Here is a 23,086-nt window from a genome sequence, read left to right as displayed (position 1 = left end):
CTTTTTATAATTATATATAATCCAATGTTAAACAGTAAATTCACATCACTTATTAATTCATCCCATACGTGATGATTTTTTGATGATCACTACAATGACGTCATCTGACAAGCAAATAGTGTATTCGACATCTGCCATAGCTGTGCCATATGGGGCACTTCATTGTGAAGCAGTGTAGAAAGGTTTACTTCACGTTTTGAAGCCGTGGCTTATGTTTGATCATGAGAACGTCAAAGGACCACATACGGCTTGTCATTCTGTATGAATTTCTACAGGGACATTCAGCCAGACGAGCGGGCGAAACATCAATGCCGTTTATGGTCAGAATGCAGTGTATGTGCGGACATACCAGAGGTATTTTTAGAAGTTTTGATCTGGGTACATTGGCCTAATCGATAAGCTACTGGAAGGGAAACTTGTACAGCAATTCCCTGCGAGCAGCGGTGGAGGCCAGTCCAATGCAAAATGTTGAAAACCTGGCCAGCCGTCACCCTTTCGACCGTTCATTGTCATCTATCGGACCTTGGGTACGTGTTGAGACCCAACAGGAGCACTACGGAGTGAACATGTGCAGTTCTCTGCTCACATGTCAGACGCGAGCCATTTCTGGACAGAATGGTGACATGGGATGATAATGATCATATGGTCTTCTATCATAATATAACACGAAAGCGTCGGTGGGTATTTGAAGGTGGTGGACCGCAGGAACAGTACCAAAACAGGATCTCCACTTCTGCAAACTGATGTTGAGTGTTTGGTGAGATATCCGTGGGATAATCCATTTTGGGCTCTTGCCACGTAACTAGACAATCACTGCAGATGTTTATTGTCAGTAGCTTGAACACCTACGGACTGTATTCCTGGAGAAATGTCCTACTCTGGTTCATCGCATCCACAGCACTGACGTTCCCCACACACGACAAGGAGAACCTATGCCAAGATCGAAGCATGTAACTGATAAAAAATTCTGCACCCAGTGTTTTCGTCAGATCTTAGACGAACAAGGTCCGAGAAAACACCGCAAGATAAGGATGATGTGGACAAACAGTGACGCAGTTATTTAGCTCCAAAACCGGTGACTCCTTTCATCGGAGCATTGAACAAGTGGTTGACAGGTGGCAGAATGTTGTGGAGTCCGATGGAGGCTATTAGCCTGTAGTGTTTCAAGTTATCATGCTTTTCCTTACGGCACAAAAATATCACGTTTCTTATGGGATGACCTGATACAATTCATGCTAAAATATTATGTACACCAGAGAAAGGCGCCGGTTTCTCTGTAACTTTGTTGCGGACCATTCATAAAAAATTTATATAACAATGCATGTAACAATGAAAAATACATATAAAAATACATATTCATAAAAATACAAGGGAGCTCACATGAGCTTTGGTGAGGCCCGGGCCCCCCGCCCCCCCTCCCCGGATCGGCGCCATTGACACCAGATAAACTTTGTAACTGGACAATATTAATAAAGAAAAATACAGTATTGTACAAGTACATACACAGTTTGGCATTATTATTTTTCTTAATGCAAAATTAAAAATCCCTTTGTCACAATACCTAAATAGATTTTGATTATTCGCCCTGTAGCTTGGTTAAACAGAATTGATAGTATAGTCAAGTGAACTACCTCAATGTTATATGCTTATCTCCGTGCCTTTGACACGATAGAGTGGGGTTTGATTTCCTGGTGAAAGCTCATGTGGTTTAGATCACGTTAAGTTTTATCTCAACATTTTACGAGACACATGTCAAAACTAAAGCAGAAAGGACCGATAATAATTTTTAGTGGTTGATATACAAATACATACAACAAATACGATAGGCCTATATATATATATTTTTTTTGCTATTTTTCTAGGTAGTCACCATGAACTTCCCATCATTTCTGGCAGCGTGGAACAAGCTTCCATATACCCTCTGTGTAACAATCTGCCTCTGAGAGTTCTGCCAGTCCTGACCTGATCGATGCAAACAGTGCCGGATTTAGGTATGATGGGGCCCTAAGCTATTGAAAGCAGTGGTGCTCTTTATATGTCTAGCTTTCTTTTTCAGCGACAAAATGGTGCCGCTTTTTGATTTGAATATATAAGTTACTATATAGTAATTTATTGACCTATACTCGTGGCCAACCTAAGTTTGCAGTGACGTAAGCACTGGCCCACTCACAATCAGCAGAAAAGTATTGTATTCATGCGCGCGTACAGCTGACAACCAGTGTCCCAATCAGAAATAAGCGCTCCACTACTGATACACCATACCCCCATATAGAAGGAAAGAGAATAGAAGTGCTTACAAATCGCAGATCTTAAAAAAAGAAAAATAATCTTCTTTGTCTATTTAGACCGTATTCAGTAGAATTTTCGTCAACAATTGCATTTTAATTTGCGATAATAAGCATACTAGTTATAATTGCTGTTTTCTCTTTTTACGTTGCGTTGAGATCAGCAAATTGTACGATAAAAGCCTCTGTCTTTAATACATTTATGAGAAACCTCGTGGTAAATAATGCAATTTAAAGAAGCAAATTATAATAGGAAAATTGGAACTCAATAAAGTACATTGTGCTGTTCCTTGTGCTTCTGCTATGTGTTTATTTAAACATGCATAGTTGCTTGGTTAGATCTGATCAAGCCATTTTTTCAAATAATAAAAATGAAGAAATCGCTGGTTGCAACGTTTAGGGAAATGATTGAATAGTTTCCATCAAAATCTTTGACTTCCCTCAACATTATTTGATTATTAAAGAATCTTAAATTTTTAATTTGAGATGTTATTTGCATTAGCTTATATCGATAAATTTACGACAAGTAACTTATATTTTTAACAAGAACTTTAGAAATAATCCAAGAAATGGGTCAAAAGATTGCAATCTTAGCCAAGAATTTTAGGAATGATCCAAGAAAAATGCATCGAAATATTGCGATCTTAGCCAATAATTAGTTTTCGGATCAGGAGCTGCAAAATTTTTGAACGGCCCCTAAATCGAATCTTGTATTTTTTTACGGAGTAAGCAAATCGTACTGAGTTAAGTGATAGTTTGGATTTGGCTACACTATATTTAGTTCTCCAGATATAAGGCGTACAAGAAAATTTTTGCCTGAAATATATTGGATATTTTGATCCTAAAAAGGAATAGTTTAAATGAGTTCAAAAACATATTTAATATAATAAATCCTTCAATTACTATACTTCATTTGCAAAAATGTGATGATTACGAGTCAATTGGCAACTCTGCTTTTCTCTAGTGTTACCGCTCGTGTGTGTGTATATATATGTATCTTTTGGCTTTTTCGTGGAGTTTATCAGGCGCAAATGATTTATGAACCGGTGTAAATGGTAGCAAAAGCAAAGCCCCTGCCTGCAAACGAAATATCTTTGGCATGGTTGCTGTTGGCGATAAAGCTAAGTTTAGCGACTGCAACTGTTTAACAAAAGATTGTTGATGGCTTTTTACTCGTTTCTGTCAGCTTCTTCTCATTTTTGTGTAAGTTATTTATTCGAAAGCCAATGTCTGCTACAAGTACCACACACATACTTGTGCTCATTGTTTGTTTCTTTAAGGAACTCATTCTGTTGCATGCCACAAGTGGGAGAACATTGTAATATTATAATATACTCTGTTTAATCACGCGCATGCAAGCATCCATAAATTTTTGGTGGGGGAAGGGTGTCCAATACTGCAAGCCACTATGTCTATGTGATATGGAACGGGTATTATTCGGCACCCGATAAATAATTACAAAATACTTCCTCTTATATTTTTTAGAAAAAATAAAAACAGTTGAGAATTCTCGAAGAACATTGCCAGAACCAACTTTAAAAAAGTAAATTTTGAATCAATAACTAATGACGCAAAAAATTATTGAATCAATAACTAATGACGCAAACATTATTGAGTCAATAACTAATGACGCAATAATTATTGAATCAATAACTAATGACGCAATAATTATTGAGTCAATAACTAATGATGCAATAATTATTGAATCAATAACTAATGACGCAATAATTATTGAGTCAATAACTAATGACGCAATAATTATTGAATCAATAACTAATGACGCAAAAATTATTGAATCAATAACTGGTATTGATACTGAATCAATATTGGTATTGATCAACACCAATATCACCTCTCTACGACTTACAGTACTATATCCCGAGATATGGCTCCTTAAATCTCAGGAAATCGGAACTTTTTGGCAAATATCTCGGGAACGGTAAGAGTGACGCGATAGTTGTTGATGAACGGTAAGATAGTTGTTGATGCTGTATCTAATGGAGGACTCAAAATTGAAAGTTTGCAAATATTAGACACACACACACACACACACACAGACATAGAGAATTCAGTAACGAACTTTATAGGTTTGTTGAAAATGATAGAACGAGATTGGATTGTTTTTCTAAGAGAAAGAGTACAGATGAAGTGTAAAATTAAATGTTCATGCTACATCGGTCATTTCCCTGTTTTACAAATGTAGTTTTATTAAGAAAATGTACAAATTTATATTGATTTAGGAAGTTTTAAGGGTGTCCTAAAGTCGTGGACGCTCCCGTAGGTGCGACCCTGATCATGTCCAATGGTTGCCTCTTCTGCCTTTAGTTGTTACCTGTACTATTTTTCAAAGATTTTAACATTATACAACTCGGCTTTCAACTTTCAGAATATGTTATGTATCGTATACAATATAGGCTTTCTCGCACTCACTATTGCTTAGGTTAAAATCAATTAAGAACGGGAGGTGAATTTTAACTCCGATGAAGAATGAATTTGCCCCACCCCAATTTAGAAAATATTTTGCATGATAACTGTGTAAACAAATATTCGATTTTGATACATCATACGAATATTCTTAGAAGCTTCCTCACAATTCCAACTTATTGGAGTGGAAATCAGTCAAGAATGAGTGATGTACGTTTCCTCTAGTAACAGCTCTCGAAGGAAGTCACATCAATTAAAAACTAAATGTTATCACTTCTCTTGCCTAATGTAAATATTAATTCCTTATGGTCTTCCTTCAAGTTGTATGAAACTTTCCTTCCTTATCTTCAAGCGATGAAATTTAAGTATTTATTTCCCTATAGAGCCACCAGTGTATCCGCTTTCGTGATGACTTAAATATATATATATATATATATATATATATATATATATACAGGGTATGGCAAAATCCTGGAACTGTCCAATATCTCGCGAAATATATAGATAAGCAAAACAAACAAAACACGTGTTAAATAGTTTTGAAAAGTTACCTAATGATACCAAACGCAACCTCCGGACCCCATCACATTCGGGGTACGGGTGGTAACTTTAAAGTTTTAAATGGGAACACCGACAACGTTTGGGAGATGATTCTTGACACCAAGATAAGACAAAAAGTATAGACCAACCTGGGTACACCAATGCTTCCTTTCGAAATTATAAGCTGTCGAAAACATGAAAAAATGAAATTTACAGTTCCATAGCTTCAAAATTATGAGACCTACCGTAGTTAGATAAAGACTGCACTTAGGAACTGGTATGTACTCTATCAAAATATGCATGTTTCAGAATCCTGCGGTACTTCCACGTGAGTATTTCAAATTATATGCTCGTAGCCAAACTGCCTCTATAAACATTGTTGCGTGAGTGCCTTAGGATTCTGAAACATGTATGTTTTTTTATATTGCACATATTAGTTCCTAAATGAAGTTTTAACCCGACTACTGTAGGTCCGATAGTTTTGGAGCTATGGACCTTTAAGGTTCGTTTTTTCATGTTTTCAGAAGCATAGAACTTCGAAAGAAGCATTTGTGCACCCAAGAACTATACTTTTTGTCTTATCTTGGTGTCAGGAATCGTGTCCCAAACGTTGTCGGTGTTGTTTTGAAACACCCTGTATATGTATGCCTCTTGTTAACTCTGAGCTTTTGTTTGAAATTAGTGTCTTATTTCTATTGTTTGGATTGAAATAACTCAAAGGAATCAGACAGGTTTTGTTTTTTTAGTTAGTTGTTAGCTTAGTTCACTTAGACAATTTGCCATATATAATGAAGAAAAAACTAGTTTATAAGTAGCTCAGAAACTAGAATACTGGATCTGGAAAGTCCCCCTCCTTTGGTTTATCTGGATTCATTTCATATGCATATCACATCAAATCTAATTTAAGTACCAAACTGTTGTCTGGCCAGAATATCATAGGTAATTTTTATCTCTTATATCTCCGAACTAAATAATGTATATCTAACTATACTGGCAAACAGGCAACAATTTTGTAGTATTGGTGGCAGGTGAGTCTATTTTTATGAGTAATAATAGTCCACAAAGAATAAGATCTGTAGCATCCTTTAAGGAAAAGGAAATAAATCTTATGAGTTCTATGTACAATAATATATACAAAAGGCCTAAGAAAATTTTTAAATAACTTCTTTACCTTTAATTATACGAGGTGTGATTGGAAAGTTTTAAGACTGGGCTTGTAATTTAAAAAATGACAGTACTTACAGGCTATTGTGATGGATCTCCTTCAAAGCAGTCCTCTGCTGAATGAACACACCGATTCCAATGGTGTTTCCACTTCTGGAAGCATTCCTGAAAATTATTTTCCGTGATGGTGTCAAGCACTCTCTCCGTATTTGCTTGAATGTGCTCAATTGACTCAAATTTTTTCCCTTTCAATGACAATTTTAATTTAGGAAAGAGGTAGAAGTCGGTCGGGGCCAAATCTGGGGAATACGTGGATTCCGGAAGCACAGGAATGTTGAATTTGGCCAAAAATTCCTGGATCGAAAACGCACAATGCGCTGGTGCATTGTCGTGGTGGAGAATCCAATTCTTTTCTTTCCAGAGGGCAGGTCATTTCCGCAGCATATTTTCGCGCAGACGCTGAAGGATAGTTTTGTAGTATTCCTGGTTGACTGTCTGCCCCTAGGGGTAAATTCATGATGCGCCATACTCTTAGAATCGTAAAAAAACACCAACATTGTCTTCACATTCGACCGACTTCGTCTTGCTTTCTTTGGTTTGGGTGAATCTGGGCTCTTCCATTGAGAAGATTGGACCTTTGTTTCTGGGCCATACCCATAAACCCATGATTCATCACCTGTTATTACCCTATTCAAGAAATCTGAATTCATTTTGGCTCGATTAAACAGTTCTTGGAACAGTTCAAGTCTATGTTGTTTCTGCTTGTGTGACAACACTTTTGGAAGGAATTTGGTGGACACTCGATGCATGTTCAAATCAACAGTTAAAATTGGCTGAACCGTATAGAAACTTAAATTCAGGTCTTCAGCCATTTCCCTAATTGCAAATCTACGGTTCGAGCGCAATAAATCGCCAACTTTCGCAATGTTTTCGTTAGTTTTTGATGTTGAAGGCCGGCCAGACTGGGGGTTATCCTCTACTGACTCGCGGTCATCTTTGAATCTGTGAAACCAAGATAAACACGTTTGACTGGCTGAGACATTTGTCTCCAAAAGCTGTTTATAAGAGTTCGTAAGTCTCCGAAGCAGATTTCCCAGTTTTAAAACAAAATTTCACACAAACGCGTTGTACCAACTTTTCATCCATTTTGCGCACTTAAAAATCCGCCAACACACACGCCCGCACTCAAATGGTTGGTACGCCGTACTGAATAAAGATATCTCGGTGCATGTTTCAACATGTCTCAAGGACACACCAAGCAATCCGCTACCGGTGTCTTCCCGTTGTGCCTACTTCCCGTTATGCCTACAGGCCCTCCAGCACTTTGTAGAAAATATTTTTAATGATCTTATCTGTAGGCAGAACGGTAATTCCCGTTGTGCCTACTTCCCGTTCTGCCTACTCTTTCGAGACGGGGAATTCTGTGCAGGGAGGGATCTTTTCTAGGGATTTTTTCTTTAGTAATTCTAATAGATTCTGTAAGAAGAATAACTATTCCTTTAAATTTCATCATATATTTTAAATGTTATCTTACTTGCTCTTCTCAGAAAAAATGACTAGGTACAGTTTTGTTATTAGCAGCGTTATTCACGTCTACTTTAGTAGAGATGTGTTTTTTTAATACTTACAGAGAAATGGAAAATTAATTGATTCAGTTACAAGAAAATAAACTTATTTCGGTCTAATATCAAGTCATTTCACAACAAAATTTTATTCAGTTTTCCAGTAGTTCATCTCCAACATTCTAAGGCTCGCAGTACGTAATAGGTGCTACAGTTCACATCCTCAAAATATATTTGGCCACATATTAAACAAACAATGCAAGAAGATGCATAATTCGGTCTCTTTTTCTTTTTCTAAAAAAAGCCTTTGTCTTCTACATCACAGATCTTTTTCCGGCATCACCTCTATATATGATCAGGTGCTTTGTCCTCTATACATGATTCTGTATTACACGCAATATGTCGTACTTATATTGTAAAAAAAGAAAAAAATGGGACCGCAATGGCTCAGGGGTAGAGCGTTCACCTCTGGTGCATGGGGTCCATGGTTCGATCCCAGCTCGAGCCAGGTGAGCTTTGTGGTGGACAAACACCGTGTGCGTTGGTTTTCTCGGTGTTCTACCGTTTCCTCCTACTTTCCACTATTTCATTCATTTCTCATCATCACCGTCTCCTTTAGCCTAGCCAGCATTACCGTAGGACGTAAAACTTAAAAATTTCATTTCATTTCATTTATACTGTCAATGTAAATACTAAATACCACATATCGTCAATATACCCAATGTAATTTAAATAAAGATCTCATAATCGTTGTTCAAAATGTAAACAGTATGCAACCACATCTATGTAAGCCATCAAGCCTATTACACGTGGTTCCAGCCTTCCTAATAATCGTAAATATCTGTGATTTTATTCTGTATGTGACCACACAAATAGCATTTTAATTTCGATTATTTTACGGTAAAAATATTCTGTGAAATGTAATGGAAATTCAGAAGGAGCCTTCTTTGCGAATTTCTCAGAGTTTTCATTCTCACCGTCGTGAGTAATCCGATTGGGTAGAGAAGCGTGATTATCTAAGCAAACTCATCACCAACAAAACGCCGAACACGTATTTCATACTTTGACCGTTTCTGATTTTGAAAACACTCCTGTGTAGACTATAAGTCATTACTAGGCACCTTGCTTATCACACTGACACTAACAAATCATATATAATAACTTTTTAACGTAATAAGTAAAAGCTTGTTGTGATTCTTATTGAAACGTTTATGTTGCGAGCGGAGCAAGCAAGAAAATTTTTATCATATCTATTTCTTTGCAAACTAACAATATTGATTTAATCGGACGCCAATACGTTTTCAGGGCGACGCGTCGTTTACTGACTTCCCATATTTTTTCTTTCTTCTTGCTTGTTCGGCGACCCCTACTATTAGCGCTCAGGGCAACAGCCCCGCTCGTTCCCCTCTAGCTACGCATCTGATTACTATAACAGTCTTATGTGTTTCGTTGGGTTTTCAGTATTTAGAAAATGTTATTTCAATAAAGTGAAGAATTATATATAACATTTTAGATGCATGGCCGCTGAAAAAAAAAAATCTCTTTATTAAACTGCAACTATGATTCTGTTCCTTGAATTTTGTCAGTTTTATCAGAAATTTTCCATCCTTGAGGATGTGAATTGTGGCACTTTTTAGTACTGCAAGCCTTAGTATGCTGGAGATAAACTACTGGAAAACCGATTAAAATTCGGTTGTGAAATGAATTGATATTAGCCCGAAGTAAGTCTGTTTCGTGTTCGTTTCAGATACAATGTCAAACGGGTTACTGGCAACTGAATCAATCAATTCGAGGAAAGAGATATGATGGAGACAAACACTCTTTTTAAAGGCCGCCTTATGCATCCTCTTGCGTTGTTTGTTTAATAGTTGGCCAGACATGTCTTGGGGATGTGAACTGTGGCATTTTTTAGTACTGCAAGTCTTAGCATGCTGGAGGTAAACAACTGGAAACCCAAATAAAATTTTGTTCTGAAATTGCTTGATATTAGATCTTTTTTTTTTTTTAATGTTTGTTTCACATACAATGTCTAACATTCTTGGAACTGAGTCAACCAATTTTCCATGTATGATGAAACTTGTAGAGGTGGTGGTTGTTTTTACAGAAGCTTTTAGAAATACTAAAGAAATATTCCCTACAAAAATTCCTCCCTGCACATAATTCCCCGTCTCGAAAGAGTAGGCACAACGGGAATTACCGTTCTGCCTAGAGATAAGATAATTAAAAATATTTTCTTTAAAGTGCTGGAGGGTCTGTAGGCAGAACGGGAAGTAGGCACAACGGGAATGAACCCCGCTACCATGCTAACGTGCGATTATATCTACTCCTCCTGAGCAGTGTTGCCAACTGTCTTAAAACTTTCCAATCACACCACGTATAAATATATTACTGAGCGGGTTCGAGAAGTTCCCCCTTCAGATAACCTATTGCCTAAAATAACTCGGGCTTCATAGGATTAACATCCCTAAGGGTAAGGATTCTATAATCAGCTCTATTGGAGGCGATATGGTGTGGTTGGGAACGGTCTATATTATGAAGATTGGTCTTGCATGGTCTGTGCACTCACCAAGAGCTCACATTAATAGTAGGCCCCGTTATTCATAACTTTGCTGTTATGAATAATAATAATAATAATAATAATAATAATAATAATAATAATAATAATAATAATAATAATAATAATAATAATAATAATAATATAACAAACGGAACTGTTCCTAGAACAAAAATTACATTTAAGTATTTATCTACTTTTTTTATTTTGTTTTAATGCATATATTTAGGTTGGTAATGTTTAGGCCTATATCTAGGCTAAATACTATTCAAATTGGCCATACTTTATTACATATTAGGCCTATATTCTATATGTCCTCTGCCTCACTTTCCTCGTATCAATTGCGTATATATGATTCATTCTTTGCTATAGAAAGATCTAAATTCCATTATTACGAAATACAAACGCTGCTACATTTTCTTCCCTCTTTCTACGAATAGCTGCAAGAATTATTCCTACATTTTGCTTTGCAAAAGAAACAAATCGCATGAAACGTTCCGACATTTTGCTTTCGAAAGGTGGCAACCCTATCCCAACTTTGGTAGTATGTAAAAAGCTTAACAAAAAGAAACTGATTTGCAGAAAAGAACGTTGTATTCGAAGCTTTAGAACAAAGTACAGCTCCCGTAACCTTGCATTGAACATCGAAGATGTCGAAAAATTGTTTATGAAAATCTTCAATTCGAGAAAAGTAATCCTTTTCTCGCTACTACACTGCTAGAAGGCACAACTTTTACTCGATTATCAGAAATAAGGTTATTGTAAGCAACTTAAGCGTTAATAATGCCTACAAGTCATATTTTGTAAAAAATTTAATACAGGCAAAACTCAGTAGACTGTAATCAAAATCTTAAAAATCATCAGAAACAATGTAGAGACTTCAAAGCCAGCAGTCTTGCAAAATGAGTAGCAACTTTTTGTTTATAATATTTTTAACTTTAAGAATTAATTCCGAATGTGTATGTTTTGCATAATTTTAAGATTCACAAAATATTAGACAAAAAGAATTGGCATGAATTTGCTCATATTCATGTGTTTAAGTCAAAACAACTGTAAAACATATTTGAAATTTTACTGGTCGTTCTTCGAATCATTGTTTATTTCTGACGGAATTTAACACCCAATGATTCTGCTCGAAAGTCAGAGGAGGTGGTAATGATGAACGAAATAGTAGATTGAAAAATATAGGAGAAAATTAGAGAACCGCGAGAAAATGCAAAAATACGGTGTTCGTTCACAACAAAACCCGCTTGTCTCCAGCTTGTATCGTTCCAGATATTCCACGCACTACAGGTGTATACCGCTGATCTCCACGGCCTTTTATATCTACAAATCAGATTGGTCTATTAGTCCCCATATGTGTGCATGTACCCATTTACAAAATTTAACTTTTAACCTCTTTCCTTAAGATTTTCTACACTATTTTCATATACGTATTATTAAATTATCCTGCTTATGCCATCAGTGTGTTAAGCTCAGGTTACATCGAAGAATTCTTATTTGCACTTTTGACAAATAAAAAGAAATCATTTTACTATGCGATGATGATGATGTTTAATTCTAACCAACCTTAAGAGAAAAAAATACAATACAAATAGTTAGGGCTAGATGAAAATAGATCGTACTTACTAATTCCACTACCCTTAAGTACCTGAGTAGTAGACCACAATGTGAAAAGTATTGCCACAGCCCTAGCTCTAGAGTGACTGAAAATACTACCAAATTGAAACAAAAAGGGCTGAATTCATTATTTTATACTAGTGTAATACATGGCTCTATAAAACGAAACTAAAACAAGTAAAGTTCTAGAACACTCCCCCCTCTTCCAAGAGTACAAATCAAGAAAATGCTCTTTTTAAAAATTACTTTTTAAAAACATCTAAACAGAAGGACCCCGAACAACAGTAGAAGTAAATGAAACTTTTCTCGCGGGTTGGAAGTATAACAGAGGCCGCAAATTAAAAATGAAAACAGTTATCATCATCGGTATGTATTGTAAGGAAACTAAACGTGCCTCTAATTATTTCAGCGACCAATAGACCAAAACGGTATTATGGCCATGTATGAAAAAAATATATAAAACGAGGAACAAATCAATGAATGATGAGATGTAGGAAAAGTCTTACTCACACTTTTGAAAATGTGACAAGTATTTGTTAAATGGTGCTGAATTGGGTAGAATTGTACCAACTTTTTCACAAAAGGGGCTGAAAATGTCAGCGTGGTACCAACGGGTCGATGAATGACAAAAAGAGCTGAATTTGGTAGAATTGTACCAAGTGTGGCAACACTGAATGCGGATATTCAGGATTAGACGAAAAAGCTAACTAATCCAATGAATATTTAGAATTATAAGGAAATACTTAGTTACTAACTTATCCTCGCTACACTTAAGGAAAAAGTGCAATATTAATATTGAAAGTTATCCTACTTTATATTTATATGCATGAGCTTTGAGATTGTAACCCTTAACCAGAGTTTTGAGTGGAAACTTCAATCCCAACAAATTAACTTGCAAGGATCTCTTGGGATGTAAAAGAGAATTACAAAATATACTGTACACATACGGAGATGGAAAAAGAAAAGAAATAAAATTGCGCAAACAATTCAAGTATAGAAGATGAGTTTTGGTAGAGATTACGTTAGATTAGAATTTCTGTAAGTACCGCGTCGCAAGCACATGATCAGTTGAATGACCGACATTATAATTGCAAAATTCTTGAGAAGCATTCCTTTTATTATTTTTTTCTTAAATGGCAATTTAATCATAATTTGAAAGATTGACTTCTGAAAGGAATTGTATTGACAGTTTTAACTGTTTTTGTTAGTAAATTAGTAATCTAAGTTGTTATTTGTGAATGTTAACGAACGAACAGCCAACGAATGCGTATCAAAAGATAACCAAAGGATATGGTTTATTATTTCTTTACAAGTAGTATGAGTATCGCTGTGAGGAGCGTGGTGTATTTGTGTCACAGCTAGAACTAGATTCAAGCGTTTAGTTAAGAGTGTATGTTTTTATAAGTACGGTACGCATATGTATATATCATAAAAATATTCTGTTGAAACAGATTTGGTAGAGCAATAATGTACACAGGATTTGGACCTTTTTCCGTAACTTTTTTCATTACAAAAGTTTACTATGTTATAATATTATATAATTGTAAAAGTGGTCCGAAGACCAAAACAGAGTCCTTTAATTTGGTAGTTGGTGATCCAGGGCCAAGATGCAGCCAAGGAACAAGTTTAGGAGGACCTTAAAGCCCAGTCGAAGCCAAGAGGTGAGTGTATGGTAGTGTATGGTGTCTTTCAGAGACCAGACGCAGCCAAGAGAAAGGAATATTTTTTTCTCAGGGCCACACACAACCAAGAGAAAATGACAGGTTTTTCTCAATGCCCAGACGCAACGAAAGGAGAATTGGGAAATTTTAGAGCTGAGACGCAGAAAAGAGATTATGGTAAGAAGCTCTCAGGGCGCAGACACAGCCAAGAAAGGTAATTGTGAAGGCTCATTACACCTGAGAGGTGGTAAGATGAAGTCCCAGAGCAGAATGATCTTTTCGAAGGTGCTGCGGCGTTTTTATATAATATCTTCAAGAGTTTTTGGAGAACTTCTGGGTTGTGATGACGTTCGTGCGTTTTCGGATCAAATGTTAATTGATGGCATCCGTCATCTGCTTTGTTGTTGTTCTTGTTGAGCACGTGTTGAGCATGTAAAAAAAGAAATGTTATGCTTACTTCTTAGCGCAATAAAAACTTTATTTTCGATTTTCTAGAAAACTACACGCAAGAATTTGTGCTCAAGCATGTCCACTTCGATGTGATCTCTATTTATTAATATTATATATATATATATATATATATATATATATATATATATATATATATATATAGAGAGAGAGAGAGAGAGAGAGAGAGAGAGAGAGAGAGAGAGAAAAAATTTTCGCACATGTTTAATGTTAAGGTTAAACAGAAGTTAATGTTTTAAAATTAATGAATTAATGATTTTCGGCTACGTCTCATTAATCATTGCTAGTATCCTAATGATAAGGGTATACTATAAATTCAGTTGCATCTTAATATGTGGTGTAACTTATCGTATACCCATTGATTTTTAGGTTTACAAAAATATTCTCGCAAACTACACATAGGATTTGCACTGATCGATATACTTTTGTTCAGGTCCAATTATATGTCCCATCTTTCAACAATTGTTTTTCCGCTTTAATTCCGTAATAATAGTGCACTGTAAACCATTACGGTCACGTTTACTGATCGTTTATCGTCAATTCTGGCTGCCAAATGCTTACTCTAAACTTTACGGTATTACTGTAAAATTTATGATTATAGGCCGTTAAAAGGCCTTATTTATGCCCTATTACCATAACTTTAACACTAGTACTGTAAGTTTTAAGGTAATCCGTTGTCAGCCAGGATTGACGGTAATCGGTCAGTAAATGTGGCCGTAATTGTCTACAGTGTGTTATTGTAGAATTTATTTGAATTTTACGCTTATCTTGTGTGACCTTTAGACTAAAGGAGACACGATGAGAAATACCATTAACAGTACACACTTCAAATCTTGAGTGGGGTTTGATTGATCCCATGACTGACAGGTCTTTGCGAAGAAGTCATCATCATAATTATTTTGCCATTATTGGAAGTCTACTTGGCACCAAATTGAAAACATTCCATGCACCACTCAATCTATCAATTTCTTTTCTTATCGTACGAATTATGACATCGAGATTTCTTTTTGCCCAGTGTGGTGATTGCCTGTTTGTAATTTCCATAACTTTTTCCCCGAAAGAAGAACGTTGTCGTGGCTTTTTCCTGAAAAGAACTGATTTTGCTCAAGGCACAAATTCAACCACAGAAAAATGTGTAGTTAGGCTTTCTAATACATTATGTAAATCTTTATTTCATTTAAATATTGAACTCTTAATAGAGATCCAGAGTTACGGTTTATAGTTAAATAACTGCAGTGAAACAATTCATTGCACACCAGACCCTTTGAAATAGAGTCGTAAGGAGGTCCAGGGCCCTATTGGGAACAATTTTGGGAACTCTACATTCCTAGCCAACTTGCACCAAGATCTGTAGATTTATACATATACCCTACATATATAGTAATTTTGGGTGATTCCGAACAGTTGCTGAATCCAGACACCCTAAGCTTACGATAATATTGTTCTTCGCATGTGTAATGTGGAGACTTGTTGTGATGTCTATTTGAAGCACCGTACCTTCCTACAGTTCAGTGCTGAGTATTAGGTGCGAAGAGTGTTATACGTATTTTCGACGTTGGGGGAAAAAGAAGAAACAGGAAAGTTCATGCACGTTTTTTGACCTGATGTAACTTTTTAGTGGAATATGTTAAGGTTTTACACAGAAGTGGTTGACAGCAAATGGTTAAGTAATACATATATCGAAGCGAAGACCCTACTTTACTCGTTGCATATTGGAAGAATGCTATTACTTTGCGAGTGCCTGCTCAACGCGTGCACAAGTTTACAGTGCTCAAAACGGGCGAATCCGGACGTTTAGGGAAGGGTGAATTCAGACAGGTTTATTACGTTAAGCTGAATCCGGACAATGTGATTAATGAACTAAGAGGATTCAGAACACTCTCTCCTCTCTCGCTTTTCACGTTTATGAGTGTGAAATACTACGTGAGGTCTGTTGCTTATATCTAGCGTCTATTCATTTTTACCATAAATGGACTCCGAGGAATCACAAGAAAAGTTATAAAATTATCTTAGGATCTACAAACACAACTAAATTACAAAATTCTAATCATAAGGTGCTCAAAAATTCTACACTACTGAATAGCTAGATCATCTGGTATATTTCCATTTGATCCGCAACAAGTTTAGGAACATGAATTTCTTTTGTCGAATGAACATGATCCGCCAGTGGCTGGAAAAAATTCATATTTTGTCCTCAGACTTACAACGAGATACTTTGTATAAATTGATAATTACTTGTATTTTTGGGCAGAAAGTGCTTCTACATAAGCACTATACCAGATATAATGTTAATTTAAAAATAACAAAAGAAGAAGGTTTTCAAAATATATAAGATATATACATTATTGTATATTTAGTTGCTATGTAGTTGTTTATAGAAACCTAACAAACATGTACGATTGCAAGACAGTCTGTGTGCATATTCGTTCAAAGAGAATCAACGAATAAAATTGTTTAATACGTATCATCGTTTTGTAATTTCCGTATAAAAGGTGAGAATACTAGTAAATGTAATCACGGAAGATATTTTAAGGTGTGAATAATTATACTACCACTAAAAATCTACTTATATTATTAGCTGAATCAGGGTTAACGATTACCTTTGGTGAGTCGTTATAAAAATTTTGGTTTACCTCACCCGGGACTCTTGTAAATTCATATCCCGAAGTAAAGTAAGGGTGAATTTACTTCTGTAATAAGGTTAATGACTACGAACTTGACAAGACTTAGAAGTGGTAGAATAATCACAAGAAAAATGAACGGTGAGGCAATGGAGAAAGAAACCAGTGACAGTGATAACGGTGAACAAAGTGCAGCACCAGGAATGACATTAGAAGACCGAATCCTACTAGTCTTACAGCGGCAAGAACAAAGCCGAAAGGACGATATGGAAGCCATGAAGCAAAATTTGGTTCAGATGTCCAACGAATCCAGCAGACAATATGAGGAATTAAAGCAGACGATGGAGCAGAAGTCCGAGGAATCCAACAAACAATATGAGGAATTAAGTAGACGACTGGAGCAGAAGTCAGAAGAGACGAAACAATCCATTATCCAGGCGATGAATGACATCACCTCGCAGTTCGACGAAAAGTTAAAAAGAATATCTGAGGATTGCCGGGATAATCACAACCATTTAATCCAAGAAGTCAGTGGTGTAAAAAGGGATTTGGAAGGAATAGAATCTTCTGTACGTCAACAAAAGATCCAGGTCACGGATAATTCCAACAAAATTCGTGCCAATACTCAGTTGATAGCTACCTTACAAGAGGAAATTAGAATGCTACAGATTAAGGGCAACGTATACCCCAACAACAGGGTTAATGATCGTGTGGAGTTTCCTTGTTCCCAAGAGATGACTTCGCCTCCACCCGTAGCCGATCAACGTGGACCTCACATTATCTCATCTGCAAGCAATACATCCGATGAGGACATTATTTTGGAAGAAATTCATCCGAGGAGTACAGATGGGCGGAAAAGAGATGGTGGAACTACACATCACGCCGTAGGTAGGAATTGTCACTCAACAAGAACACGGAATGATAAAAGGAAGGTAAAGTTAAGCGTAAAGATGAGTGAAATACGTGCTATGAGTAAGTTCAGTGGTAAATGTAATGAGAATGCTACTTCTTTCCTAGAAAATTTTCAGGACGAGTGCCATATAATGTGTATAGATAGATCGCAATATATGAAACTAATCCCTCATTTATTACTCCCACCGAATCATCAAGCGGGAGTAGATAAAATTAAAAACAATTCAGATTATTTTGTACCTGTTCGAAATCTAAATATCCGTAGTGTGAACGATACGGAACAAAACCCAAATCGAGTAAATTCAAGCAATCAGAACGAGCAAAATAGGCAAAGCTATGTTGGGAATCAACCTAACCTAACCAATCGTGACAATAATTATGTCAGATCACTCAACCAAAGTAGACACAAAAACAATCGAAATACATGGCGAAATTCTAGAAATACTACAAATCCTATGTATAGACATAATCGTTGTTCAAGAGATGGCACTTCGTATCAAAATCAGAATCACGACGCAATACATGTACAAAATAGTACGGAACCTAATCATGATTGTGCAGTACAATGTACTTTATTAGAATCATATGCAAGTACAAAGTTAAACTGACTCTAGTTAATGAAGTAAGGGTTAAACCCATACCAGCTATAGATTTTTATGAACATTTATTTTTAAGTTTATGTGTTAATATCAATAATGAAAACAATTCTTATAATTTTGATATACAAGCACTATACTTGATAGGATTAGTTAATGGATTCATAAATATTTTATCACATTTGTTTCAACAAATGATAATTTTCAAACGATTTTAATTCTTTCTTGTTAATATGAAGAATTATAGTTCGATTCATAATTGATTAAAAGCAAAGGTTATTTATATTATATGAATATGTGTTGAGAATTTGTTGTCAAAGATTATGTTAAGTATAAGGTTCATTCTATTGAGCTAATTATCCGACGACTGTCTTTATGCGCCACCTTATATGTTACCCGAATAAGATTCTTCTATATTCTGACGCCTAATAATACAATGCATACTGTAAAATATCACTTAAAGTAATTACTATATAATGCTCCCTTGATCATGGTGACTCATGTTTTAAAATGTAATTGCTTCTTACTATTTTGAATTCGTACCCTTCGTTAATTATATAAATAAGCGACGACGTTTTAATAATAATAAAATATATATATTAATGTAATAAAGGATAAATGATAATGAAATGAAAGATTTATTATAAATATATTTATATGAATGAAAATAAATAATGTTATATATATGCGAGGGTCGATCAAAATGTATAGGACGTAATTATGGAATATTGTTATTATAAACGGACCAGTGGTTCTTAAATATAAGTCAAGCTCCCTTGTAACTTTTATATTCAGTCCCATCGTCGGGCGACATTTTATACAACGAGATACTTTGTATAAATTGATAATTACTTGTATTTTTGGGCAGAAAGTGCTTCTACATAAGCACTATACCAGATATAATGTTAATTTAAAAATAACAAAAGAAGAAGGTTTTCAAAATATATAAGATATATACATTATTGTATATTTAGTTGCTATGTAGTTGTTTATAGAAACCTAACAAACATGTACGATTGCAAGACAGTCTGTGTGCATATTCGTTCAAAGAGAATCAACGAATAAAATTGTTTAATACGTATCATCGTTTTGTAATTTCCGTATAAAAGGTGAGAATACTAGTAAATGTAATCACGGAAGATATTTTAAGGTGTGAATAATTATACTACCACTAAAAATCTACTTATATTATTAGCCGAATCAGGGTTAACGATTACCTTTGGTGAGTCGTTGTAGACTCATCTCCAAACACGTCTCAATCGCTTTCAGAGTCCCCAGTTAAATAGTTCATATCTTTTCCTGCTGTTGCTCCTTCCAAACCCACATCCCAAAGGCCCGGCGTTGCTAAAAGATTAAGTATCACGAATTGCAGTTTGTTTCAAACTGTCTCCTCAAACACAATCGAAGGTATGGATGAAAACAACTGTGGGTTTTGTGGGAAGAACTATTATGTACCATCATCAAGCAAATATGGTTCCTGGGTGTCCTGTACTATGTGTAAGACCTGGTTTCATGAAAGATGTATCGGCGGTAGTAAGAAACCGTATTTTATCTGTGAACGATGTGTCTGAATTATGACTAGTGCTTCACGAAACTGGCAGACGTCATTAAAGCAAAAAAGAAAAAAGAAATAAATGCTAGTCTCACTGCACACATATTATACATTTTACTAATAATTTAGTTGTTACTACCAAAATATAGTAGTACAATGTAGGTCTAATGGAAACAAATGTGATTACTATGTTTAATGATTAAACGCTATAGTGGTAGTTACACTATACATTTAGCTTACAATTTCAACAGTAATTAATATAGAAATTGTTATGTTTGTAATTTCTATTATTTATCATGTATTTGTATATATTTATATATTCTGTACCTATCATGTTAGGATGTTAGTGTAGCAAGATAGTAATCTAAAATATACCTATCATGTATATATATATCTTCCTTCAAAATTCAGTGTCCGGAATCGCCAATCTATACTGTCCGGATTCACCCTTCCAAATTTGCAAATCAAAGATTTTGTCAACTTTCAGAAAATTATTTTTTTTATTTCTTAACATGCCATTCCAGGAAAACCATTTCAGTTGTACATGGATACCAACATATCATTAAACAACATGACGAAGTATTAGATATTTTCGTTTAGCGGGGTAGCAGTAAAAGAAAGAAACATCAGAACTGTTTGGATTAACCCAAACTTACCCTATATCCTATTCTAGACTTTATTTCTCTATGAAAAAATCAAAATGTACTCTTAAAAGGTGCATCCAAGTTCATAGTTTAGATTGTAAGCCACATTTTAGTACAAAATTACATATAAGCAAAGGTAAAAGTAAGGGGGAAACGCTGGGGGAGCCGTTACACCACTTCCAAAAAATATCTATAGCGTCCCCCATTTCCTGAAGAATTACAATGGGCAATGATAGGCATGGGAGATGACATGACATCATACGTCCTCTTACCTTTTCAGATCCACTTTTACCCCTGCATATAATCCTAACAATGCAATCCCCTCGGAAAAATCCAAAATCACTTTGTTTAGATACTGTGAAATAATTTAATGAAAAAAATATTTTTCTACAAAAAACAATGTGTAGTGTTGAAAACAAATTAAACTTTTTGAGCTATTAGAAATTACTTAACATTCATAAACTAAAAAGGAGTCATATTATTTCTCTGCAAAGCCTTTTAGAATTTTGTCTAAGTTCAAACTATTATTAATTTCAGATTCAATGGACAACATTGACAAACTGTTCAGATGTTCTTGTTGAATTGAGTATCTCAAATAAGTTTTGATCAATTTGAAAAAAAAAATCTTTCTCCAGATACCACATACACTAGAATCATCAGGAAAAGCATATATTGCAGTGTGTTCTTGTGTGTATTTGACAACCAGAGAATCTTAGCGCGGTGCCCGATTCGAAGCAGTCGGTTCAATTAGCTTAAAGTCCGGCCCTGTTTTATAAATAGCAAAACATTGAGAATTAAATTTTACTGAATTCCGATGGAAATAGGTTTTGTTCGTAGTAGTACCACACATTTCGTGTCATTATACTATTTTCTATTTCTTCGTTAATTTTGTTCTTATTTATCAGTATCTCTGATTGTTATATGCATGGTTATTAAAAATTATATCAATGTTACATCGTTCTCATTTGTAATTTCCTACAAATTTTCTTAAAACAATGTGGAAAAAAATCACCTACTTTTCGGTTGAAATTGGGGAGGGCCGCAGGGGCTCAGTAGTAGAGTGTTCACCTCTGGTGCACAGGGTCCCTAGTGAGATCCCAGCTCGCGCCAAGTGAACTTTGTGATGGACAAATTCCGTGAGTTTCCTCGCAGTTCTCCCGTTTCGTCCCACTATCTTCATTCCACCATTTCATTCATTTCTCATCATCACAGTCTCCTTTACCCTAGCCGGCATATACGTGGGACGTAAAACTCACAGATTTCATAAATTGCCTATAATCAGTTTATTACAGTACTTTGGAAATTAGTAGTAAATATATTCTTGTTGTTCATGGATATTGACTTTAATGTCTTCAGTTTCTTCTCGATTACGTGTACATTTATGACGAAAATATTACACTTTTCCTTCAGTGTAACCTTTAACCGTTGAATGTGACAACTTGTAATTCTGAACTCAATACTTTGTTTAGCGAGAGCTTGGAGAAACTTGTGAGTAAAGACATACGTCTTGACAATTACTGCTCACTGTTTTATCATCTATCCTAAATGTAGTCACTATTATTATTATTATTGGCCGTTCCCAGTCTTAATTAATTTTCTCTTTCTCCCAAATTAAGCAGGTTAATTTGTGGATGTCTCTTAATTAACAGCGACCCGCCTCAGTCTAGAAACGCTGCTAGAATAAAAATAAGCTTAACGAGATTTGTGATTTCTTAGCCTTTTAATAGCTGCTGAGACCTCTGTGTGAGACGATTCTTCAGCTAAAGGTTTTAGCTTTTCTGTTCAGCATCCTTCTTCCTATATTTTCGGAACAAAATTTAACTGATCATCGAGATTCCGCTTCCCCATACGTAAAACATTTTCAGGATCGTCTAATCTGTTAGCTTTTTCAGCCTATACTACAGTATATGGCATTTAGCCTGGTGTTTTTTCCTCCATTTATGGGCTACTACTTTCCACAGCTGGTTTATTTTTCTATAACATCTGGCTGGTATTATTTTCAGGTTATTTATTCTTTAGTATATCTGAGCTGGTATTTTTCTCAGCTCGTTTATACCTTTTGAAGAACCTCTGGACTGATATTATTCTCATCTAATTTTTGGTTAACATCTGACCTGGTATTTTTTCCTCAGTTTACTCTTTCTTCATTGTTTGTCTCTAATATTCTTGTTTTTTACTGCCTTAAACTATTTCTATTTTCCATGTTTGTTGTATTTCTTTTATTTTCACCCTAAACACGAGGATAGTTTTGCGTTTTCCAGCTCCTTGTATTTCATGATTTAGTGTTTATGTTTCTATAAAGAAACTCGTATTTCCAGTTCCATCATACTTGTCAAAAACCATTTTGTCGTTTATTCGTCCTGTTATATCCAATTATTTACCCATTTAATTTTTGAGTCTTTCATAATATCACTGTTATTTTCTTACATTGTGATGGTTGGTTACACTTATCACCTTTATTTTCATCTACTTGACTTGTGTTA

Source organism: Thermobia domestica, chromosome 1, assembly GCF_964235325.1.
Source record: "Thermobia domestica chromosome 1, izTheDome1.hap1.1, whole genome shotgun sequence".
Taxonomy (NCBI): Eukaryota; Metazoa; Arthropoda; class Insecta; order Zygentoma; family Lepismatidae; genus Thermobia; species Thermobia domestica.
Note: the sequence above shows the minus strand (reverse complement) of the source record.